This window comes from Spermophilus citellus (assembly GCF_964194105.1).
Source record: "Spermophilus citellus genome assembly, chromosome: 7".
Taxonomy (NCBI): domain Eukaryota; kingdom Metazoa; phylum Chordata; class Mammalia; order Rodentia; family Sciuridae; genus Spermophilus; species Spermophilus citellus.
In genome coordinates, this window is record NC_138188.1 from 33,360,125 (window position 1) to 33,386,813 (window position 26,689).

Sequence of the window (26,689 nt, forward strand, 5' to 3'; positions counted from 1 at the left end):
TTCATTTAATAGAGTTCAAATGGAGTGTCTAGAAACCTTGATGCTTTTTATTTCCGGCTCCTGGGACTCCCCGGGCTCCCTCTCTGACCACATCTCATGACTTCCTCACCTGAGAAACCTACCGCTACTGAAGTTTTGGCTGTTGTTTTAAAACAGTTCCAAGACAAGTTGTTTGAAGGGCTGGCTTTTTGTTACTTGTTTATTGTTGTTTGTATTTTATATACAATACACCTGTTGAACTTCTGGGCCGAGGTTGGGGTGGGGTGGTGTTGATAACTACTTGCAGAACTGGCGTGGGCAGCAACATCAAAATGTTTTTAAAAACACAAATTCAAAGTCCCACCCTAGGCTAATGGCATTAGAAAGTCAGATGATAGAGCCTGGGAATCAGTTTCTAGTTACTAGTTCTCATCAAATCACCCCAAAACTCGGTGACTAAAAGCAACAAACATTTTTTTTCTCATGAACTCTGGGTTATCGAAACACTCCTTTTGGTTTCAGATGGGCTCATTCAGCATGTGTGGTCATCTGTACTTTAAGTAGGTGGTTCTGTACTTTAGGTAGGTGGGCTGGGCTCCCTCACTTTCATAGGCTTGACTGACAGGAGGCTGGTCTTTGACAAGGTTGGCCAGGTCTACTGGACTCCCATCCTCATGGTCTGTTCCCTTCCAGAGACTAGTCTGGGCTTGTTCTCAGATGTTCTGAGAGAACTGAAGCAAACAGGACCTCCTGGGGCTTAGAACAGGCACATCGTCACTTCTACCTACCTTGTCCCATTAGCCAAAGCACTTTGCAAGGCCAGCCCATATTGGTCGGGGGAAAGGGAATAGACTCCATGTTTTCATGGGAGGACCTGAGACGTCCAATAGCAAGAGGTCCAGGGGCTGACTGGAGGGAAGACTGAGGACCATTTTTGTGCTCTATATACCATGCATCTGCCCTACTGGGCCAAGTGCAGGCAGCCTAGCATTAGTCTCCAAACCATTCGTGATCTCATGCATGAGTGGAGCCATTCTAAGATATTCACAGAGAAGGCTACTCAAGGCCTCCTGCCATGGTGGGCTGTAATGGATTCTCCACTGACAGGATCAAAACCCCATCCTGTCGGCACTACAAAGGTAATCTTGGGCCTGGCTGATACCAACCAACTCACAAAGGCTAATCAATTCCCTTACACAGGACATGTAACCAGCTACAGACTTTGGGGTCGGCCCTATAAGCGGAGACACAGGAAGATAATACAAAACCAAAAGTTTGCTTTGTGTATCATCACGTAGGACTTTTTCAGTTACCACTGGTAGAAAAAATGAGACCAAACTGAAGCAAAAAGGATCTGTTCATACAACACATTTGTGTAGGTCTGGTTCAGGCCTCTTGTGACCCAGGAGCACAAATAATGCCTTCAGAGCATGGTCCTCTTCGCCCTCCAGCTCTGCCTTCTTCTGCTCAGTTCTTCAGCAGCCCCTGGGTCCCCAGCAATGCCAGCTTTATGTCCTCACAGGCTCATGGAAAAGAGAATGCGTTTGTCTCTCGATATTCCAGCTAAACATTATTTCTTCTTATTGACTTTGACTGGATCATGTGACCATCCCTAAACCAATTACTGTGAGTAAAGAATGTGACATTGCTTATACACATGAGGACAGACTGACAGTAAATAAATAAAAACGGTAGTGTGTGAAGTGTTAGAAGTGTGATAGGGAGAAATACAGCAAAGAACACAGGGAATGTCCTGGAGGAGCCTAGGTTGGACATCACTAAGGGGAATATTGAAGGGAGGGCTGGGCTAGCTATTCACATATCTGCAGAAGAGCATTCCAGACAGAGGGAGCAGCCAATGTATAGTTTCTGAGGCAGGAGTTATGTTTCCACACCTGCAAACCCAGGTGCACATAACTGCATTCTGAGCTATCAGAGCGGGACATGGGTGCCAGGCAGAGAAACCAGCCTTGGGTGGGATGATCTTCTGGCCAGCTGCTGCTTCCATTGCCATCCTAGGGACAGACTGACCAAGGGTTATAGACTTCCAGCTGACATGATGTGCACAGACCATAGAAGAACCTTGCATTGTAAATTCTGCTCCCTCCGGGACTATGGATCATCCCATGTCACTTTCAACTTGAATAGATGAAGTCGAACACTTTAATCCTTAATCTTTGTCTTTGTCCATCATCATGTCACCAGCTCAGTGGGTCCTTTAGCTCAGGCAGGATAGAAATCAAACACAGCTAACAAAGAGAGGGTTAGAAAGAATCATTTATTGCACTGATTAGTACAGCAAGATGACTGGCCCACAGACAGAGTAGCCAAGAAGTCAAGGGCTGAACAGCATATATTGTACATTTTGGGACTAAAAATTGACATCCATAAACCACGGGGTAATTTCTCATTGCACCTGCGCCAATTGGCAGAGGGTCCAAAAATCCCTAAAATTCTGTTAACTCCCCCACCCCTAGGCATATCTTTTAACATGGAAATGCATTTAAATGAGGGTCCCAGTCACTTTCCATCAAAGGCCTGGGGTCAGAGCTACTTGCCTGGGTTTCTATGTTTCTGGCTCTTTGTCTGGAACAAGGATGGAGTTGGTTGGAAGATTTTTACCATTTATGTTATGCATAAGAATGCAGTGCTTTTTCTTTTAACATCTCCAACTCAAACTTCTTGCTCTCTTCTCCTATCCCTGCCGTCTATCTTATGCATAGTACATGCAGTACCCTCTGTTGACTGCCACCAACATTTAACCCTATACTCCCACCTCCATAACATCAGCATTTTTAAATATCACAGGCCATTTGCTTTGTAGATTGTCCCTCAAATCTAGGTTTGTCTGATGTTTCCTCATTATTAACCCAAGTAATGCATTTGGGGCTGAAATATCACAGAGGTAATGTGTCTTTCCCAGAGTGTCCTATCAGGGGACACATATCAATCTGTCCCTATGGAATAATGAGAAATATATTTGGTCTTTGTCTACAGGGTTTCTGGCACAGCACCCGTTGGAATTTGCTGAGTATTAGGGACATCTTTTGTCATTCATAAAGGGACTCTTCTGATCACACCTAAATTTATGCTAATGCAGTCATTTAGAGTAGAAGAGTAGAACCCCTACCTGGCTAGTCACCAGAAAGATCAAGTCATTAAAGAGTTGGAACATTGGTCCCCATCCTAGACCTCCAAGAAAGGCTCTAAGTGAGTGCTAGATAAAAATTCTTGAATGAGATTTGGAGAGCTTCCAGGTTGGTGAATGCAGTCAGGTTCTGGGAGGGTGGCATGCCCCAGTCCACAGTACAGAAGCTCCTTCTCTTGGGACCCCTCTGGATCTCACCCTATGTACCTCTTAATCTGACTGCTCATCTCTGTCCTGCGTGATATTCTTTATGATGACAAACCAGTGAATGTAAGTGAAGTGCTTTCCAGAGATCTATAGGCCACTCTTTTAATAATATAGCTCTTAGAAAATTTAAGATTACATTATATGGTTCAAAAGATATTTCTGATGGATAGCACAGGTCCAGAGTGCAGCCCGAACATGAGCTTGAAGATTCTGGAAACTCCCCAGGCAATTCTGATGTGCACCCAAGACTGAGAAGCCCATTTCAGAGGAATCATAAGAGACCATCCAGTAGCCCGTGACTGGTAAGAGCAGGGAGCTGTTAGTACTCCCAAGGACAAGGGGAAGGAATGGTTGCAGGAACATAATCCCTCCTCTGGGTAGTTTTATAAAGAGAGCTGCCTGACAGGAGTTGTGGTCTTTAGCAGAACGAGGATGACTCAAAAGCAGTAGGAAAGAAGCCAGGGAAATACACACCCTCACTCCTCTCTCTTCCTGCCTTTGATTCCCCAACTGGAAAGAACAAACAAACTTGGAAAGAGTTGAAAGTGGATTTGAAGGAGCAAATGGAATGACCTGGGAATAAGTGAAGAAAAAGCCCACAGATAAAATCCATAGCCCCTTACAGGAGCCGCACTGAATACAGACAGGCTGTAGATCCTCCGTCTCTCCAGTCCCGAGCTCTGGATTAACATCCAGTGAGAAATGTGAACCACAGCATTTGATTTGCTCAGAGGAGTATTCAAAGCTGGGAAACTCCTGGGCATTCCCCTTTATTCAAAAACAGTATTTTAATTCCTGCAGAAAAATATCAACTAATCACACGAATAAGCATGATAAGTTTCTCTTTACTGAATGCTGACCGTGTGTCAGGCCCAGTGCAAAGTGCTTCACAGAAATTATAAACCAGCATGACTTTTTGCTTTTTCTCAGTTTCACAGGAGAAAATACATATTATGCATCAGGATGTAAAAATGAACTATTTTTTGTCTCAATTTTTCCTGATATCCAAAGGTAGAAAACCAAACACTTGATGCCAGTTATCCTCACATTACAAAGCTGGCATTCAGTGCTTTTGCAGGAAATGCTAAGCTATCATTAAACCAGGTCTGCCTGCATTCTGGCTGGAGGGACTGTGGTTACCTGAGGCATGGCCTTATCACCGCCCTCACAAGAGGCGAAGCCAAACAACTCAGGCACTTATCAGGTTCTGCTGTGTCTAACTCCCAACACTCCACTGGCCAAGTCCAAAATCAATGGGGTAACAAAGTACACTTTGTCCATTCTAATGCACAGAAAGAGCACACTGTGAAGGGAAAATCAGTACCAGGAAAGATTGTAGAATGAATCAGATATTACTATCCTATGTGCATATATGGTTACATGACCAATGTACATCATGTACAACCAGAAGAATGAGAAATTGTACTCCATATATGTATAATATGTGAAAATACATTCTACTATCATGTATAACAAATAAGAACCAATAAAAATATGTATTTTTTAAAATAGTACAATTGAAAGAATCCTGTTAATAATCTAGTAATCAAAGGAGAAAAGAAGCAGTTGGCATCCTCATGCCTGTTCCAGACCTCCTGATCCAAAGAATTCTAGGAGTGCTCAGAGAACGTAAAGCTGCTTTGAATTTGATAAGATATGGAATGATAGGAGCTGGGATTATAGCTCAGTGGTAAAGTGCTTGCCAAGCATGTGTGAGGCACTGGGTTCAATCCTCAGCACCACATAAAAATAAAAAGTAAAATAAAGGTATTGTGTCCAACTACAACTAAAAAATAAATATTTAAAAAAAGAGTTAAATGATTATGGCATTGGAAAAGACTTTGTCACTATTGAAATCAGAACTTCTGGGGACTAGAACTGATCAGGGGACATTTTATCATCTGAAAGTGACCTTGAAAATTATGGAATTTACCCAAAATTCCACATAAGGACCAGAGAAGAACGAATTCACATGCCACGTTGAAATGAGCTGTCGGAGAGCCGGTGGCTGTGCCTGCTGCTGGGACCCCACAGAGACCAGACCAGGAAGCAAACCAACCACATGTCCTATTTTCCAACCTACAACTTGATATGATTGACATAATTCAGATCACAAACCAACATCTGTGTCTTTTAGAATGTTTATTTGGTTTAATATGTCATAAACACAGTTTGAGGGGAAAATATTGCTAAGAGCAGCTTTTATAGATTGCCTGTACCCATCTTCCAAATATTTACAGGAGAGATGAAAATCAGAATGTTTTTCAACCATACCCAGAAGAGATCTGTTGTGTTGTAGTTAAGAATCACAGAAGGGAAAAGAAAAAGTCTGTCACAACTAAACACAAAGAGAAAAAAAAAAAAACAACAACAACAACAACCCACTGTTCTGAAGCCAGAAACCATGAGGCGCATCCCTCAGAGAATTTGAAGAAAGTTTCCTCCTCAGCAAAGTTTTTTCTTTCTGAGGTAAAAGGAACTAAGACAGTGATTAAAGCTATGAAAGGGACTCAGTTCCCTTCTGGGAGTTGTCTGTGAGATTTGGATTATAACGAAATCAAGGTTATTGGCCATTTTTCTGCACAGGCCTATGACATAAAAACTACCTTCCCCCCCACCCCCACTCCTACCAACTTGCCAAGAACAACTGTCCTGAGGTACAGGTCACATCAAAGAGGGCATATTCTCTTGGTTTGTTTTTATTTTTGTTTTTGTTTTTATTTTTACAAGTGGCCTTGTGCTTACTGGTAGGAGTCAAGGCATCAACCCTGTGAGTTCTAGAAAGTTCCAGAGAGTCTAGCTCATTCCTCAGGCTGATCCCACCACCCTCTGTAGTCCCCATCATCCTGGCTTGCTAAGAGCAGTTCGCTTTCCTCTGGCCACCCCAAATCACTGCTAAACGAAGATAGGTTCATTTACTGAATCATAGGCATAATTCTTGCCTTCCTACATGACCTCCTTCACTGGAAAATAGTAAACAAAGACCGAGACGCTGAGCTTACACTTTGTTTTCTCTATCTGAAAAATGACAATTCACGGTTCGCCACTTCCTCACACAAAATGCAGCTCGGCCATTTCTCGGATGATAAAGTTAAGTTCTTTTCCTCAGCGGATGGAGCTTCTCAAAGACAAATACCTTGTCCTGTTCTTGTCTGTCTTTAGTCTCGTCACTGTCTATGTATACTATTTGAGATGACATGAATAACTAAAGGATCCTGGGCTCACAGAGGAGATGGCTATATATTAGCTGATTAGGAGGGAGACCCTCATTGTTATACAAAATTACATATAAGAGGTTGTGAGGGGAATGGGATAACAAACATGGAGGGAAATGAATTACAGTAGATGGGGTAGAGAGAGAAGATGGGAGGGGAGGGGAGGGGAGGGGGGATAGTAGGGGATAGGAAAGGTAGCAGAATACAACAGTCACTAATATGGCATTATGTAAAATTGTGGATGTGTAACCGATGTGATTCTGCAATCTGCATTTGGGGTAAAAATGGGAGTTCATAACCCACTTGAATCTAATGTATGAAATATGATATGTCAAGAGCTTTGTAATGTTTTGAACAACCAATAAAAAAATAAATTGTTAACTTAAAAAAAAAAAGAGAGAGAGATAATCAAGAGGGAAGGGCATGACCAGCCCTACTGCCAAAGCAGCGCCTGGTGTGGATAACCTGGAGCCGCTGTGGTCCCTGCTCCCCCATTTATAACCAGGGCTGATTGCAAGGGCATGTGACCTGTAGTTTCACAGAGCCTGACATCTAGCAGGGCCCTACACTTGGCTTCATGCTTTGAGTTAGCTTCTTGAAATTCTTAATAATTGCATAATAAGGTACCCTGCAATGCATTTTTTACTTATTTGGGGAGCCTTGTAAAATGTTGTCGTTGCTTCTGATTACAGGAGAGCATGGTGATCTGGGGTGGTAGGGGGACTGATTTGAGGGTTTCTCCCAACAAGGACATTTCAGGAGTCTGTTGACTTCCTTGGTTTTCTCTGAACAAACATGGGGCTACCTCTGGGGGCATCCCTAGATGACAACCACCTCCCTTTGGTATCTTTGAGCTTGAACCTTAGAGTCATTTTATGGAACTGATTCCTTATACCCACAGAATTTGATGGAGAACAAAGAAGTTGACAAACCTGCTCTCTCAACTTTGCGGACTGGATTTATCTATTATAATTATTTTCCTTGCTAGGCAAGAATATTTGATCAGAATTTTTAAGTTGAAAATATTTCCCCCCAAAAAATGAATGTCTAATATACAAAAAAAAAAAAAACTTTTGAACTTTGTGTTAAACATTGCCAACAATCCCACTTCTGTATCTATTTTGACTGTTTCTCTAAGAATTGTCATAAACAATTCTAAAATAGAATTTGTTCCTCCTCAGGACTCCTTGCTTTTAAACCTTTGCTTCAGATAATCATTTCCACAGCAACTTCTTACGTGGTTTATACTTACTATGATGTAATCAATCAAATAAAGATTCACAGAAAAATGTATTAACTCAGCAGAGAAAAATCTCCTGCCAGGTGCTTAGCTAAGTTATTAATATTGGAATTGAGGGATGAATTGATGAGCAGTAGAAAAACTTCTAACTTGAGATTGGTGTTAAGATTTGATTTCTCCATCCCTAATGAAAGAACGACTGGTGCTATATTTCACTGTGTAAAAATGTGTGGAAGCTGTACTTTCATTCTAATATCTGTTCTAATGAAAACCTGATATGTCTTTATTAGCTCTGGAGGTGTTCGAGACCTATTTTTGTAATATATCAGTCTGAAATCAGAGACTACCTGGTTAATATTTGTTCGAAAATCACTGTTGCCCTTATTTGTGCTTTCATTCAGCTTAATGTCCATAATAAATTATTGATATCCACAACAGGCAATTCCACATATTGATTTCAATGAGTTTTTCTCACCTATGTTTGAGCTGGTGCTGTGGAGAGCTGTAGCCATAGTCGGGACGCCCTGGGGCTCCATTCAGCCAAGTCTCCAAGGCCAGGTCTAACCTGGCTAGAAATTCTGGAGATTTCTATTCCCCCACTCCCCCATTCTTCCCCAGGAGACATTGCAGGCAGAGCAAAGTCACCTACCTGGAGGAGCTCAACACCTTGAGAGAAGTCTCTCCCAGAAGAAGAATGACAGCCTCCTTCAAGTTCACTGACCTCACAGTAGCCCAGCCTGAGAGTGGCCACATGGAACTGGACAGATCTGAAAGACCACACAGCACCCTCTTCCCCCCCTTCCCTGCCTCACCCCCAAGCCAGAGGCTCAGACCTTCCTGGTTCCCAAGTTTAAGTGCCCATTTGCAACCATACAGGTGGTGAGGGAGTGTAAGGGTCCAGCGAAACGTCGGAGGAAGAGACCACAAGAGACCAGCTTCATGCAATGAGCAGGAGGGAGTTCATTGAAGAGGATCCTAAGTCAGCGCACTGAGGCCCAAGGCTCACTCAGGAAGGGAGAGCAGCCCAGAGCCCAGAGCAGAGGTCAAGCAGAGCTTAAGTACACTTTTGGGGGAGGGCGGGGGGGGGGGGGCTTTGCATACATCAGAACAAATCATCATGAGGTGGGGGGGGGAATTGAACAACAACTCATGATACATGATTAGCACATTCATTGGCGGGAACAGGTCGGGCGGGGGTGATTGGTCACTCCTAAGGGGGGGGTACACATTCAAACTGATTGGTTCGGGCCCTGTGACAAACTGCACAGGGCCCTGGGCTAAATGGCCAGTAGGGCGTTGTCTTAACTATCTCAGGAATTTCAGGTTCTGGGTGTAGCAGAGGAACTTAACAATACCTAGTCTTTTACATTTTAATTCAGGCTTTGCAGCTTAGAAACTTTACCCTTTCAGGAGGTCAGCATATCACGGCAAAAACAATTTAAGGAAGATTTACTCATATTTATTAATATTTGAACATTATTCCTGCTTCTCACCTTGGTTATATAACCAGCACGTGGATCTCACCGCTCCAGATTGCCGCAGTCTAGCTGGGCACAACTAACCAAGCCGCCACAAAGCACTTGTATGTTCAAACAGGAAACTTTATTGCCCAAACTCCACCAGCACTCCACGCACACTCCCCCGGGAACTCTCCCACTCCACCGGGCCGTGCACTCACTCTCACTCTCATGGAACCCCACAGCAAGAGCCGCCCTATTGCCTGACAGTAAAGGTCTAATATACAATTGAATACACAGCTTAACATAACCATCATCATCTCAATGGCTCGCTGGTGGCACCTCTCAACCACTCCCTTCTGGCAAGATGCCATGCCTCATCCCAACTGGGCTGTGGCCCTCAACACCAGATTTCCTGGTGTAGTTTGAATTCCTAGAAATACTTTCTTATCTGTAAAAATAACTCTACATCTTCTCTTAGCCCTAAAATGCTATCTATGGTTTTATGATTGAAGGATTACACGAAGAGGTTTTTCTGTCATTTTCTCCCCGCCAAACCCTTCAGAAGAGAGGGCTGCCAGGGTTGGGTCTGGGCAGCCAGGAGAATCTGCAGGCCATGGGAACACTGCATCAGAGCCTTCTTCAGTCTGAGTAGAAGAAAATCTGCTTCCCAACTGTTCTGGAAATCATACAGCTCTCCAGAGGTTTATTGCAAAACTCCAGAATTCCTTTTGCTTTCTTTCAGCAAGAGCACTTGGGCAGCATCACTTCTATCAAACAAAAGTAGTAACAGCAATAATAATTATGGATTTGTTCTCCATAGAATTTTTTAAAAGATTTTTGTCCTTGGGCTGAGGATTTGGCTCAAGCAGTAGCGCGCTCGCCTGGCATGCGCGGGGCGCTGGGTTCGATCCTCAGCACCACATAAAAATAAAATAAAGATGTTGTGTCCACCAAAAACTAAAAAATAAATATTAAAAAATTTTCTGTCCCTCTTTAAAAAAAAAAAAGATTTTTGTCCTTCATAAATGCATCTGTGAATTCCAGAATATCTTTGAGTCTCTCTCTCTCCCCTCGCCTCTTTCTCTCTCCATCCCTTGCTTTCCTTCTTTCTTGTCATTTCAAGGAAAAGGAGAAAGACAGAGTTGCTCAGAACAAGGGGAACCAGAATTTGTAAGCCATTTGTTCTGTTTTATTAGCAGCTGAGAGAAAGAATCTGAAACAGCAATTTGCCCAGCATCCTCTTTTGACAGATAAACAGTTTGGAGAAGTCGCTGTTCCTTTAATATCATTCCCATCTGCCCTGCTCACAGCCTCCTATGTCCACATTTCCTACTCTGTAAAGCACACAGGCAAGTCACACATCCAGGGCTCTTTGTTTCAGCTCTGACTACCATCTCAGTCCTTTTCGTCCCACAGGCCATCAAGTACCATTATGTTTCCCAAGCAGAATCTCTTCCTATTCCTCACATACCTACATACTTTCTCTTTCCATGCCACAATTAAAAAGTTTCTCTCTGATAGAAGCAACCTTCCTCTTCCCCACTTTCTCAAATTTTAACTTTCTTCTTTTAGAGTGAGGAACAGCTCTGTGCATTGAATCCAGGCCCTCACGTATGCTATGCAAGTGCTCCACACTGAGCTATGATGCCCCAGCCCTTTTTGATTTTATTTTGAGTCAGGGTCTCACTCAGTTGCTAAGGCTGGCCTCAAACTTGCATTTCTCCTGCCTCAGACTCCTGAGTACATGGGAAATGCAGTGTTTACCACACATCTGGCCTCAGGTTGTAACTTTCTTCATCTCACTCCCCAAAGTCCAAGTCAAATGCCTTGTCTTTCAAAGGCCTTTTGAGATCCCTCTCAGACTCCCTGGAAAATCACATTGCATCCTTTGGACACAGGCCAGACCCAATGCTGAGGTTGGAGTGAAAGGGTAAAGTTTCTAAGCTGGAAAGCTTGAATTAAAATGTAAAAGATTAGGTATTATTAAGTTCCTCTGTTACACCCAGATTCCTGAGATAGTTAAGACAACGCCCTACTGGCCATTCAGCCTAGGGCCCAGTGCAGTTTGTCACAGGGCCCGAACCAATCAGTTTGAATGTGTACCCAGTTTAGAAGTGACCAATCACCCCTGCCCAGCCTGTTCCCGCCAATGAATGGACTAATCATGTATCAGAGTTGTTGTTCAATTTTCCCGCGCCTCATGATGATTTGTTCTGATGTATGCAAAGCCCCCCCACCCTCTCCAAAAAGTGTACTTAAGCTCTGCTTGACCTCTGCTCTGGGCTCTGGGCTGCTCTCCCTTCTTGAGTGAGCACGGAGCCCCAGTGCGCTGGAACGGATCCCTAATAAATCCCCCTTGCCATTGCATGGAGCTAGTCTCGTGTGGTCTCTCCTTCTCTGACGTTTCGCCGGACCCTTACAGGAGGACTCAGAGTTAAATTGTATGCTGTCCTGTTTTGTGACATGTTGGCATTTCCATGATAGCCTTCAGCAGAGCTCTCTGGAGAGTCTCCAAAATCCATGAACTATCAGCAAACACACACACACACACACACACACACACACATAATTCTGAAGTCAAGCTACTTCATACATGGACAGCCCAAAGGAGACTGCTTCAAGACACACACACACACACACACACACACGTGTGTGTGTGTGTGTGTGTGTGTGTGTGTGTCCACTTTGGGTTGCCCATGCATGAAGCAGCTTGACTTCAAAGCAAAACCTATAATTCACTTTGTGCCTTGTGGCTTTCAATTAGGCCTGTATTTGAATCATTTTTCTTGGTCCACAATCCTGAATATATATGTCTTGTTTCTCCCAGTCAGCAGAAAAGCCTCTTTGGAACTTCAGTTCAGCCTCTCTGGAAGTGGCCACCCATTTATTGGAAGTGCCAAGTGCTCTTGGCGTCTATAGCACAGCCTATGTGTTAAGTCAGACCATCCCAAACATGACCTCTAGCATCATAAATCCCACAGAACTTTGGAGACTACCTCCTGCCCTGGAAAAATGGTGAAATGAAGGCTCCCCCATTCTGCAGGCCACAGGAGGACTCCATGGACAGTAGATAGACTGACTGTCCCGGCACCAGCACACCTGACCCTCTCTGCTGCCAATGCCATGTCCAGGCCAGAGCAAAGAAGTGATTCTTGTTTCTTTACAAGCCACCAAGCATCCTAGGTTTGGTTTTCTCACCTGGAATCTTAAATGCCCTTAATCCCAGGATGTAGGGCTCTCTGTTTTAGCTCTGACTACCATCTCAGTCCTTTTTGTCCCACTGGCCACCAAGTACCCTTATGTTTCCCATGCAGAATCCCTTCCTATGGTCGACCATAGGGTATCGACCATAGCCTCTCTTGGCTCTATTTTCTGACTAGTTTGTTATTGTTGCTTTGTTTTCTTTTGCTTTCTTTTCTTTTGTGCTTCAAAGAAGACAGAATACAGTCAGCATTCATGCTCCTAAATGCCCAGAGTGACCCCAACTAACTTGCCTCCTTCTTGTTCCATGACGCCAAAGAAAACCATGGAGGAGAGGACTGTGGAAATAAATGCACGCTCTTTGTTTGCAACTTGGGAGGAATATTCATGATTTTTAACCATAAGATGGCAAACTGGGATAAGGTAATAATGTGAACAGTACAATAACTGTTAAAGAGCAAGAGGGAAAGAAATGAAGCGGGGTGGGGTGTGGGGGGGGAACAGGACTAGGAATCTCAAATTCTAAAAAAGAGTTCAAAAAAGATCGAATGGGGACAAGAGGACCTTCCAACCGTTATCATCCTGCTATTGTAACCTGAGCCCCTCCCAAGTTTTCCGACTCCAAAATCAGATCTAATTAAAAGAAAATGGAAAAGGACTCGGAGCCTTTTCAGCTCTGGAGAACATGCAGACAAATAAATTAAAAAGTGGGAGAAGTGGAACTAACCCAATAATCCGTGAAAAGCTCATTTCCCTCCCCGCCGCCACTGATGCCGGTGTCCTTCCTCCCTCTCCGTTCTCTGGTTCAGGGGCAGTGAGTGAAGAAATTGGCTAACAAGATCAGGAAATTTAATTACAGTTCTGCCGTCCCCTTCCAAGAAGTTGGCTGTCACACTTCCTTCTCGCCGATCTTCAGAATGTGCTGTCTCTGATGAGCTTCCTCTTGACTTCCGTCCCCGCTCATCTCCCTACATCAGCTCAGGACAGTAGACACAGACCCTTTCGTTTGGGGCTTTAGGAGGATTAGACAAAAGGATTAAAAAGAGAGAAGTTAGAAAAGAATGTCATTATCCCCTCATTTCCTGTGGTGTGTCCAAGCAAATTTTGCCTTGGTCTTATCCCAAGAGAAGTACCGTGGCCACCCCAAGGGCTTAACATCCTTGCATTCCAGACCCCAAGGAGCCCTGGGATCCTTTAGAAAAAACATAGATACCTTCATTACGTGTCTGGTTTGGGGTTTTTTTTTTTTTTCAGAGCAACTCAGAGACATAGAAATAGCTCCCTTGAGCACCCCTTCCAGCAAGATCCTGAAATGCTTTGGGCTCAAAACCAACAGACATTCAAGAGTAGCACAGTTGAGTCATGATCTCTGTTCCCTTCGGCTAGAATGGAGAAGGGTGTCAAAAAGGACCAGGTTATTTGCCATTTCTATCCTAGGGCAACCAGAGATTTATGGCCAAAGCCAGTATGCAAACTATTTGAGACACAGAACAGGTATCCCCAAAATAAAATGTTTAATTAGAAATGACTCTTGTTTGCTTTTATTACTGGGTAAAGTGAGACAGCAGGACAAATGCATTTGTGTGAAGGACATGCTATTTCTCTGTACAGAATGCAGTCATTCCCTACACATAGAGATTAGGGCAAGATGTGTCAGCCCAGAAAAGAGGCTAGGGAGCTGCCTGCAGGAGCCATATCTGGGCCCCAGCAGAGCTTTAGGAAGAGAATGAAGAGGGAAGAAAAGGAGCTGGCCAAGGAGAGACAAGCAAGATATTAATCATTATCAACAAGAAACTTGAGGGTTTTATGAAAGAAGTTGAACCCGTTTGCATTCCATTTGATTGCAGGCAGCAGAATCTCTGTCTCCGGCAACGTGGAGTACCTACATAGATGAGCCAGTGCTGCTGATTCAAAAAGCTTTCAAGGACTCAGGCTGCATCTGGCTCCCCCAGTTTCAGCTTGTGATTGTCAAAAGAAGCAGCTCAACCTCTGGGTTCCAGGCTGGTGGAAAGGGAAGATAAGTTGTTCGCCCCCTATTGATAGGGAACAAAAGCGTTCCCCAAAGTCTCAGCCAGCAAGACGCTGCTTACATCTCATTAGACAGAACCAAGTCCCATGGCCATCTCTAATGCTAACTGGACATATCCACTACCTGTCACTAACTGGGAATGGGTCAGTAGAGGAAAAGAAGGACACAGATGCAGAGCAGACAAGGAGCAGTGTGAGCCTCGGAGACAGCAATCAAGATGAGGGACAGGAAAATAGTAGAATGAGTTGGTCAGGCAGGAAGGAGGCTTCTCCAGTCAGTTATCCACTGGGAGTAAGGTGGGAGCGATGAGAGAACAAAGGTTGCCACATAAACTCTGCATTTGGAAGCTGGTACCTATACATCCTGGCACACAGGCCTACCCTGACTGTGGATGTCCCAGACAGCACAACTAAAAGTCTGTTCCCCCTTCCACCATGTTAGCACACAGAGACCTTTTTTTCCCCCATATCAAGGCAACAGACCATGTCTCCAGAGGGATAGATCCTGGAAAGATCTCCAGCAGTTCCCCCTTTCCCCAGAGACAGTGCTGTTGGAACTGGGGTACCAGCCTGGAAGAGCATCTCCTGGGAAACCATGAAGGATAGTAAAGAATAGATGGAAAAACCAAAGCAAGGTATTTAACAAAGGCCTTCAAATTCCCTTGACTTCCCCCTTGGCCTCCCCAGACCCTTGCACTAAAAGCACTCATTTGGCCACAGTAAGATCTGAAGCCAAGAGCTAGCCAGCCCAGGAATGGGCTCTGTGTGGCAATCTTGGAGTCATAGGAGCCATCAAGGGAGGACTCCCAAGGACAGCAGATCTCTCATCTCCTCAGCTTGTTGCTGAGGACCGCTGTACAGCCATAGATTCTCACACCTAGAAACTCAAAAACAGCACACGGGCTTCCCATCACTAGGGAGATCTGCTGCCCTGTTTCAAGTGTTTGTACACAGGAAAGAAAGAAAGAAAGAAAGAAAGAAAGAAAGAAAGAAAGAAAGAAAGAAAGAAAGAAAGAAAGAAAGAAAGAGAGAGAGAGAGGGAGGGAGGGAGGGAGGGAGGGAGGGAGGGAGGGAGGAAGAGAGAAAGAGAGAAAGAGAGAAAGAGAGAAAGAGAGAAAGAAAGAAAGAAAGAAAGAAAGAAAGAAAGAAAGAAAGAAAGAAAGAAAGAAAGAAAGAAAGAAAGAAAGAAAGAAAGAAAGAAAATGTAGGTAGTGCTTTACTTTTCAATAAATTGATCAAGGAACATGAATGGGTAAATATGAACTGCTGGGAAATGTTCTTCTGATTATTTTCACAAAGATAAGAAGGGCAAAGGCTGACTTCCTCCAATCACACTCACCAGAGGAGTGGACTCAAAACTGAAATCTCATCAAGCAGTGGTTTGTTTGCACATTCTCGATTCACTCTGATGCTCCAATGTTCTTTGCATATCGGCTGAGTTTGTGGTATACTTGACAATGTGCTAGTGGCTTCCCAGTGGAATTCCTTTATGACACTCCACCCTGGAGGTTACTTATGGAAGAAATCAAGGGACAAACTATTAAGAGCAATGCCACCTTAAAGCTGTCTAGGTCTTCAGTGTCCACGAAGTGTTTGCAAATAAATGACCCCATTTATTCTCCAGAGCCCCGTGAGGTGGTCCCAAGGCAGGAAGGAGGTATTGTGTGGTGGTTAAGAGCTGAAATTCTGAATCCAGACTATATGGGTTCAAAGCCTGGCTCTGCCACTGACTATCTTTGGCCAAAGTTACTTAACCTCTCTGTGCCTCAGTTCTCTTGTCTATATATTGGGGACAGGAACAGCTGCACTCTAATAGGGTTGTTGGGAAGATTCAATTGCTCGTTGTACATAAAGCTTGTTAATGGTACTTGATGACACAGTCACGTTTTGTTATACGTTCCTTATTGCTGCTCTCATCTTCTAGGTGCAGGGACTACGTGATGCTCAGGTGTGGAAAGTCAGAGCTAAAGAAAACTTAGTTAGCATCATTTAGGGACAATGAATTCAGGTCACAGCATCTATCAGGGGAACCATCCAGTGCTCGGCCCAGTAGGATGACAAGCAACAGGCCTAAAATGCCAGTCTGCTCAGCCTGAAGTTCCTTCCAAGCCAAAGAAGCCATATAATAATATGCCTACACTAGCAGGAGGACTCCAAGAGTATCTGCAATAGGTAACTTTATATGTCAACTTGGCTAGGATACAGTCCCCAGGTGTTAGGTCAAACATCAGTCTAAATGTTGCCAGGAAGCTATTTTTAAAGACATGATCAACATTTAAATCAACACACTTTGAATAAAGCCCCATCCAACCAATAGAATGCCGTTAACAGAAGAGACTGAGGTTTCCCTAAGAAGAAGAAAATCTGTTTTTAGGATTGGAAGGAAGGAACCCTGACTGAGTTTTCAGCCTGCTGCCCCAAGGAATTCAGGCTCAAGACCATGATCAACTTTTTCTTCAATATCCAGTTTGCAGACATGCCTTACAGATTTTGGATTTACCAGCCACCACAATTGCACAAGCCATAAGCCAATTCCTTAAAATAAATCTCAATCGCTCTCTCTTTCTCTTTCACAACACACACATAATATACATACACACACATTACATTTATATGTATATTATAAAATACCATATATACATATATTCATATACTAATATATATATATAATTATGCATATATTAATATATATAATATACACAATGCCACCTACATGTGCTTGTATGTGTGTGTGCATGTGGTACTCATTCTGATTCTCTGCAGAACCCTGACTAAGAAGAACACTTCTTAGGGGGTTGGGACAATAACAGTGCCACACTTCTTATGCCCTGAACAATGTGGCCAGTGATATCTGCTGCTTATTTTGTAGCTCTTGATGCTATTTAATAACAAATAGTCAACTAAAAAAATTACAGTCAACCTCAAAATAAGTATAAGATGCCCCAAGTATTCCCATCCTTCCTAGACCTTATAGGGGACATGAAAGACCTGGTTAGTGAGCTAAGACCCATGAACACTGCAGGTGACAATGGGCATGTCCAAATGTGTAGTGATGCTAAACTCTGGGGGATGGTCAGATCAGAGACAACTAGTATGAATCCCCCAGAGGAAAGGGCTTTACAATGGGCTTTGAAGTTCTACTATTTGGATCAAACTGGAGGGTCTTATCTCAGCCTGAACCAGAGAAGCCATGTGAAGATCTAGGTGGCATGAATCCTGGTCCAGGAGAAGTCACGCATGATGTTTGCACTTGGTTCTGTGGGGAAAAGGAAGATGTCCTACTTCATTTTGTATTGCTTTCACAAAATATCTGAGGTTGGATCCTTTATAAAGAAAAGAGGGGTTTTTAAGCTAATAGTCTGGAGGTCCAGAAACATGGCGCTGGCACCTACTCAGCTCTGGTAAGATACTCATGGCAGACGGCATCACATGGTAGAACATGTACAAGAGTGGCAAGCAGCACGTCTAGAGAGGAGACTCAGGGAAGGTACCAAGCTCCCCAATAACAACCCATTGTTGGGAGAACTAATCTGTCCCAGGAGATTGGCCTTACAGTGCCGAATTACCTTCTTTTTGTCTCCACCTCTTAAAGGGTCTATCACTTCAACACCACCACTCTGGGTGACAGGAGGAAAAGAAGACACAAAACATAGCCCAAGGGGAAATGAAATAGATATTACCATGCTAGAAACCTAGGAAGAGGAAAGGTGCATGAGGTACACTAGTAGAACCTGTCACACATGCCTATGGCAGTTGCTGGTCATTCACAAAGTACATTTGCACATCAAAGGCTGTAAGAGGTACAGGACAAAGAAACTGATTTCATTTGGTTTAGTATTGCTTTTCCCAAGCTCAGGAAACACAGCATCTCCTTCCCTTACAGGACCCAGAGCACACTCAGAGACACCCTGGCCCAGCCAAACCCCAGCAGAAGTAGAATGATGTCCCAGATCTCCTAACAATTAGCACAGCATTTTTCCAATATATCACACCAAATGCCTTGAACTCTGCAGGGGAACGGCATTATATAAATCTAAACGTCAGGAATGTTAAACACCCTCCACAGCTGGAACTAGCCAGGACCATGAGGTCAGCCCACATCTGGTCTGTCTCAGAACCTCCTCCAGCAGGCCGCCCACCCCCACCCCACCCCAGCCCTCTCAGGAAGAAGAGCAAAAAAGATAAATACCTGCTTGAGAGCATTCTTCCCTTCTCCACTTCTGCTGCCCTTTGCTTCTCTCCCAGGGCTTTTCTTGATGACTCCACCATGTGGCTCAGATTATTTATTTCTCTTTCCAAAATTTCAACAATGGGAGGATCAGAGTGCCGTATTTTTTGAATGGCAGACTCTTGAAGTGCCAGAGGTCAGAATCATTGTGTGCTGGGATGAAAAACAGGGCCAGGGGCTGGAGAGGAAGGCTTGGCCCTGAAAGAGGTGTTCACCAGGGACCAGGAGAGCCCCCAAGCACAGGCTGCAGCCCTGCGCTTGGCTGGCTGGGTCTTGGTGACCTGTGTACATTTGCTACCAGTCTCACCCCACACCACTCAAGATGAAGCAGCTCCTTCTTGGCTTCTCCTTCTTTCTGGTCAAAATGGTGTCTGTTTCTATGGTAGAGAGGGAAAGGGCCTCAGGATATGGGCCTCCCAGCAGCCATGATCTTACAGAACTTGCTGAGCTAATTAGAGCTACCTTAGTGAATCATAGCCTCCCCGAGAACCCAGGAGAGACATAACCACTTGTTGACTATTTAAAAGGCATGATTTAAAGCAGAGTTCACAAATTCTGACCCATGGGCTAAATTGGGTCTGCCAACTGTCTTTATAAATAAAGTTTTATTGGAACACAGGATGCTCATTCATTAATATAGTGTCTATGGCTTCTTTGGCCCTACAACAATTGAGTAATTGCAATAGAAACTGTGTGGTCCACAAAGCCTAAAATATTCACTATCTGGTCCTCTGCAGATAAAGTTTTTCGACCCAAGATTTATAAGGTATGATTTAGAATGTCCCTGCACTTCCTCTTCCTGCACGTACTCTCAGCCATTACACACACACACACACACACACACACACACACACACACACCTCTCCTGCCCCCTCCAGTCTGTACCATGGCTTGTCTTTGCTTCTTGACTGAGTCTCTCTCTTATCTCCCAGTCCTTGTGTGTATCCTTGTCAGTCTTTATTTTTCCATCTCTGCCCCTCCTTGGGATGATTTCTCACTACCTCTCTCTGCCTTATGTATGTCCATGAATAATTGATGACATATAAAGGGGTGTTGTTTTCTCATTTGTTGAACTTACTCAGAGACTTGTTTTAATTATGAAAGTGAATGAGTAGGAGCTTTGTATTCTCTGGGGGTAAAAAAATAAAAAAAGAAAGAAAGAAAATATGATTACTCTTTAGTTCGGTAATCTTAATTTTTTCCCAATGTGATCTGATGGTCCATGGTAGAAAAAGTTCTTCTTATACACATATCCCTATATTTTTAAAACACCCTTTTAAAGAATGTCATTGTGCATATTCTTTGGTTCTAGTTACCTGAGAAACAGTTGGCAGTGACCCTGAGAAATTCTAGCCCACATTTGTAATTCAAGTTAGGAGACATTAATTGGAAGCATGGTTCTGTAACATCTTTGTCTGGGAGGATTTCGGTCACTTGAGAGGTTTTCCACAAGTGAGCAATTATGGGGTCACAGGAGAAACTCAGCAACAGTCATTCCATTTATTATAGCACTCATCACAGTCCAACTTACATGATAATTGTGAAGCCATGAGCAAATCGAGAGCTGAGAGTATTTCTCACTCGTTTTCATAAGCCTCCCTCCCTCAACCTATCTTAGGACCTTGCTTGGTAGCTGGCACATAGTGATAATGAGCTACTGTTAATTAAGCTGCTTCTTTGTGCCACGAATGTGTTAAGTGATTTGCATTCAATATTCATTCTAACAAATCCTTTGCCTGGCAGAAGTTATTAGTCCCATCTTGTATATAGAGAAACTGAGGCTCAGAGAAGCACACTGGTTTGCCTGAACCTCCATCCTGTGTGACCACAGTGTCCTGGCTCTATCACAGAGCTAGCTCAGTCCCTATCTTTAGGTTCCCATGTTTGCGTCTATCCTTGATGGCCTGACATTGACCCTCTGCCCTGATTTTGATCCCTGCATTTCCACCAGGACTCTGGCTCAGCATCCAGTTTACCTTTACTTCTCTCCCACCTCACCCTATTTTTGATCCTGATCCTAGTTCCTCCAAAAGATGGATGCTTCCTAGACAAAACTAGCAAGGGCTGTCAATCCATGGGATGGCAGTAGGACCTTGGCTCTCTTCCTACATTTCTTGAAAAAAAGAAAAGAAGGAACCAGAATCTTAGCCCCTGCAAATACATTGAGGGGTGCAGCCTTCTGAGCATTTTCCCAGCCTGGCTAATAATCTGGAAGGCTGGGAAACAGAGATTCCATTCTAGCTTGACCCAGCCTTCTTTGGTCCACCTCATTGGCTACCACATATGTTCCACCAATATCTAGTACACGGCTCAAATGATGATGGCCTTGTAAGTTTCCTAAGTATCTTATTACTCCCACTCAGTAGCTGTGCCCAAGCAAGGTCAGATAAGGTTCCAGGACATCGACTGCTGGGAGCAATCCATGCAGGGCGTCACTGGCCTCCAGACACAGGCAGCAGATAGAAACTGGAGGCAGGCAGTCTCGCCACCGCTGGTTCAAATACAGCCAACACTGATGCATGCCCCGTCTCCAAGGTGTTCTTCCTCCCACGCTGGCAGAGAATGCTGCCTGTTCTGCACACCTGCTGTCTCCATGCCCAGAGAATCTGAAAACGGTTTATTGCTCTCATCAATCTGCATTCTTACATTCCAGTAGCTCGTTTGGGGGTGGAGCTGCTGCCAGGGCCAGACGCTCAGGATTCTGGCTGCAGACACTGGCTTCCATCATCAATGGACCTAAGTCCCACCCCCACCAACTCCTTCCCACCTTTTCTCTACAGGAGAATCAGAGAAGGTGGAATTTGGGATGAATTATATACTTCCTGATGCTGGGGTCTTAAAAATAAGGTCTATGGAGAAATCTACAGAGTCTATGAATCTCCTAAAATAATAGGAAAGAAACTACACACACACACACACACACACACACACACACATATACATATTGTGTACCATTCTGGGGCATGTGTCTATAGTTTGCAATCGGTTTTCAAAGGGGTTTACAAAAAAAGAAAAGAAAGACAGAAAGCTAAAAATTAAGGATTCATTTTGCAGATGCAAAAACTGAGAACACCCTCCCCCACCTCCCCCAAGCCTACCCACACTCCCACCTCACACACAAAGATTTCAGGACCTGGGCTGCATTAAGTTTCCCTGGCTGCCTCTCCTCTCCATTTTTATTCTTCCCCTTCATGTCCAAAGAGATGCAGCAAGAGGATCTAAACTGCCTGGGACCTAGGCAGAGCTATCCCTTCCTGCTAGGAAGATCCTGAGCCCTGAAGTCTGCTCCCTTAGTCTGTAGAAGGGCTTTCCACTGTGCGCCCACCTGGAGCACCCCCCTTGTCCATCAGACCTGACTGGCAAGCTTATCTTGTCCTCATGGTCCATTTTTTCTCACTATGAATACCACCAGCCTGGGGAATCATCACTGGGACCAGAAAGCCATGAAAAAATAGAACAAGGAGGAGAAAGGGCTCTCCTTTCTCGAAGGAAAACAAGCCAGGACAGTGGGCTTCCCACACTCAGCATGTCCGCTCTGGCTTCAGTTGGCCTTGAGCTGGAGCAGCCATATTGCACAGGATTTAGTAGTCTAGTTCATGCACCCTCAAGTACAATACTACTGCTTATTCTCCCACAGACCAGAGATTCTCCTGGCACTCTTCTGAAATATCTCCCAAGGCTGCAGTTGTCCTGCTGGTGATCCCTGGGCCACAGTTTTACTGCCACTCTTAGCTCAAATTAAGGGTGCTTCTGGAATTCAGAGGCACTGGGAAGAAAATTCCTCTAGGAAGCACACAATTTGGAAATCAAAAACTCTGAGAGTCAAATGAAATATTAGAGTCTACCTCGAAAAACCCACATATTTTATAGATTCTCGGGGAAGCAAGTTTATTTGCCCTGTCCCGCACAGTTATATCTACGAGAGAAGATGAGTAGATGATAATGCATACATACATACATAATATATTAATCCATTTTCCATTGCTATAATGAAATAACTGAGATTAGGCAAATTATAAAGAAGTTTACTGAGCTCACAGTTTTTTGAGGCTGAAAATCCAAGACTCTGACAAGGCCTTTCTGATGCATCATATTATAATATATAAAACCATGGAGGTAACACATGCTAAAGGAAGAGACAAGACAGGAAGTCAGAGAGGTTCAAGGTTCCGACTTACTGTTATAACAATTCCTGCATTAATTCCTTCTGAAGGCAGGTGCCAAATGACCCAAACACTTTGCAGTAGGCCCCACTTCTTAAAGGGTCTACTCTTCCTCCCAGTGATGTCATCCTGAGGATAAAGTTCCAACACATGAACTCTGGAGACATCTCAAACCAAACCAAACTGTACTATATAAATAGATAGATAGACCGACAGACAGACAGACAGACAAAAGAACAAGAGAGTGAAACAGACAAAGAAGAAGTAGGGAGGACTTTTCCTGGCATCGTCTATCTAGTGTTGTACCGGGCTTTGTGGTTCTTGCTGTCATATTGTCCTGACACTTCCATTCTTTCTTCATCCTTATTCTAAATGTGTTCTTTGGAGAAAAACAGCATGTCTATAAAGTAAAGAGGGGAAGAACGTTACACAGGGTAGGCCAAGATAGAAAGAGAACAAATTCACTTATGGAGCAACATCTCAGTCAGCCACTCCACAAGCACTGGATTTACATCCTCAGTACCACTGCTGGGGGTCACTGTAGTAATTTGTCACCGATTTACTTGCTGATTGGACCCCTTACCAAGTGACAAACCCTAGACCTTCCTTTCTTTTGTCTCAGGGGTGACCTCCAATTGTGAAATGAGGTTCTTGCATGCAATTTGGACCACGGTCTATACTTCTCTCTCTCTGCCCTTCACTCTAGCTGCCACTCCAACCCTCCTTCTTGACCACCTTGGGGTCATTCTCCTCTTTGATTCTGTCCATATTTTCTCACTTTACCACCAACACTCCACTTGACCAATGAAACTGTTGGACCACCTCCCTTCTCACCTTCCTCCTCACCTTCCTCCTCTCCTAGAGACCCTTCTCGCCTGCCTATGGATCCTCACCACCCTGACCATCCACTGCCAATCCCCATGAGACCATGTCTGGATCCTAAATGTAACTGCTTAAAGTTCTCCATGCCCACGGGATATGCTCAGCGAGGTTGCCAAATAGGGTCACCAACTGTTATGGCCTGGAGGTGAGGTGTCCCCCCACCAAATCAAGTATGAGACAATGCAAGAAGGTTCAGAGGAGAAATGATTGAGTTATAAGAATCTTAACCCAATCATTGAATTAATCCCCTGATAGGAATTAACTGAGCTGTAATTGAAGTGGGAGGGTGGGGCTGGAGGAGTTGGGAATATGCACTTTGGAGTATATATTTGCATCTGGCAAGTGGAGACCTCTCTCTGCCTCCTGATTGAGCATGTGAGATGCTTCCCTCCTCCACACTCCACACTCCACACTCCACCATGATGTTCAGCCTCACCTTGAGCCCCAAGGAATGGAGCCTGCTGTCTATGGATAAAGACCTCTGAAATCATGATCCCCTGAATAAACTTTTCCTTCCCTAAAATTGTTCTGGTCAGATTTTTTTAGTCACAACTGTGAAAAAGCTGACGAAAACAACAACTGTTCCAGTTTTCCTGGGACTCGAGGGCTTCCTGGGACATAAGATTTTCAGTGCTAAACCTGGGACAGGGCTGGGAAACCCAGGATGGTTGGCTACCAGATAAGGTCAATCCACAAGTAACAGGACTGTGACACAAATCCAGGTCTACCCAGCAGTCACACCATTGTTCTTTCAAAGTATCATCTTGTAAAATATTATATATAGTTCTGTGCAAAGAGCAGGTACATGTAGGAGGGGGACAGTCAGGTGACACCTGCCTTCCCCAGAGAACATGGTATGTGGAGTGAGCCTATGCTACAGACTTCTAGGAATTTAATTGATAAAGTTAATATATTACCTTGGGGTAACCGTATGTCCTGGTTTGCTTGGGACAGTCCCGATTTACGCCTGTTCTCCCGACATAATTATTAATAGCACTCTCTTTTCAGTTTCAAAGTATCCTAGATTGGACAATAAATTATATGGTCACCCTCACCATCATATCCCAAAGCCAGCTGATTAGACTCTTGATTAATAGGGTCCTTCCCCATAACTATAACTAAAACCCAGCATGGCTTCCCCTGCTATTGACAGGGCAGGTTTGCCTGGCAAACCGGTCACCCCCAAAACGCAGCCTTTCTCCAACCCTCACTCTCAGTTGATGGGAGCTCACATAGCCAAAGGAGCAGCTTTTTTCCTGGCATCTAAGCAGAAGCCAGCCTGAGGAATCAATCCTCACATCACTTCAAAGAAGCAGTCCAGGCATTAATTGGCACTCTGCAAAGATTTATGCACCATACATCATTATCTCCTGCTGAGAAACAAGACAGATATAGGGCATACAGCAGGTCCTTTAGAAAAAAAAAGTGTCTTGACAGATCTTTGAACCTAAACTGCCTTAAGTAATTGGGACACCCACTCAGGGACATGCAAGATAAATGACCCGGTTTGTAGAGTATCCACGCCCTTGGCTGCCAGCCCCTCCCCCTCCTCCATTTCTTCCTCTTCCTCCAACTGGTCCTCTTTAACATCCCTCTATGGCTGCTCCCTGCTCATTAGTAGCTCCACAGAAAGACAAATTGGGGCAGGGAGAAAAGGAGCATATTAGTCACTGAGAGTGGGTTGATGGAAGAGGAGGTAAAAATGAATGGCTCGAATGAAGTGTGAGTCTGCCAGTGGACCTTGTTGATTAAGGCTTTACCACTTACCCTAGTCTTCTAATTAGTAGGGGCTAGAGCTTCAAGGTTAACGTGTGTCAAACGCTTAATAAGTGGCCTGGATCACAGTAGCGATTCAGTAGATGATGGGTGTCAATGGGACAGAGAGATCTGCTGGTAGAGTATCAACCCGTGTGCCTACCCTAAGAAGAGAAGAGCCCATGTCACCAGGATGGAGGGTCCTTTGGTGCCTAGTCCTGCTCGCCTGTCTTATAAAAGAATTCAGAGATTCAGACTGAAGTCATGAACTCATCTATGTTTCTGGCCTCCCTTCCTCTCTCTCACACACACATAGTCACGCGTGCACACATGCAACCAGGCACATGCAGGAGCTGTAACTTCAAGAGACAGCTTGGAGCAGGGATGAGAAGAACATGGTACTAGGAAGTCCCGATGTCATTCCTGCTGCAGTTCAGTGACCGCCTCGACCATTGGATACTGTGACAGAAAACAAATAAGTCCATCACCATCCTCTAGGGTCTCACAGTGAGGTGGAAAGAGCCAATCTGATGTGACTTCAGAAAGTGACAGAGACAAGTTAAGAATGCTGTGGGAATGCAGAGGTAGGACCCTCCCGGGATGGAGATGGGAAAGGACTTCCTGGAGAAACGGGTGAGCTTGAAGGATCTTAAGAACAATCCAGAAGAGGAGGAGAAAACCAAACACTGAGACCCGGGCCTGGGGAGTATTTCGTGTTATGGAAAAAATCAAGAATCTATGTGAGTTTGAAAATGAATCTATCAGACATTTTTACTCTTTCCTTGTAAGATAATGTTTTCAAAGAGAAAAGCCCTTAGGTGAATTCCTGATTCTAAAAGAAACTTTTATACTAGTTGAGTTCATTATAATTTGATCAATAAGGTCATGGTCATAGGTTAATTATCACAAGGTTGGTGAATAAAATCAACTTCCATAGCCATCATAAATTACAACTTGAAAGAAACAATATAACTTTAAACTCAATGTTTTGTAGTAAATACTCTAACATTCTGAGTGTATATTTTTCAAGGTTACCAGTTAGGAGTCAACAAGCCTTGGAACTATTGAACAAACCTTTTAATGTGATAATTCGAGTCTTTGCCTCTTTCCGTAAATAAACTTATTTAGAAACTCAAACTTTATGATAAGATACTGCTTCACTCAAAACGTTGATAACTGGCAT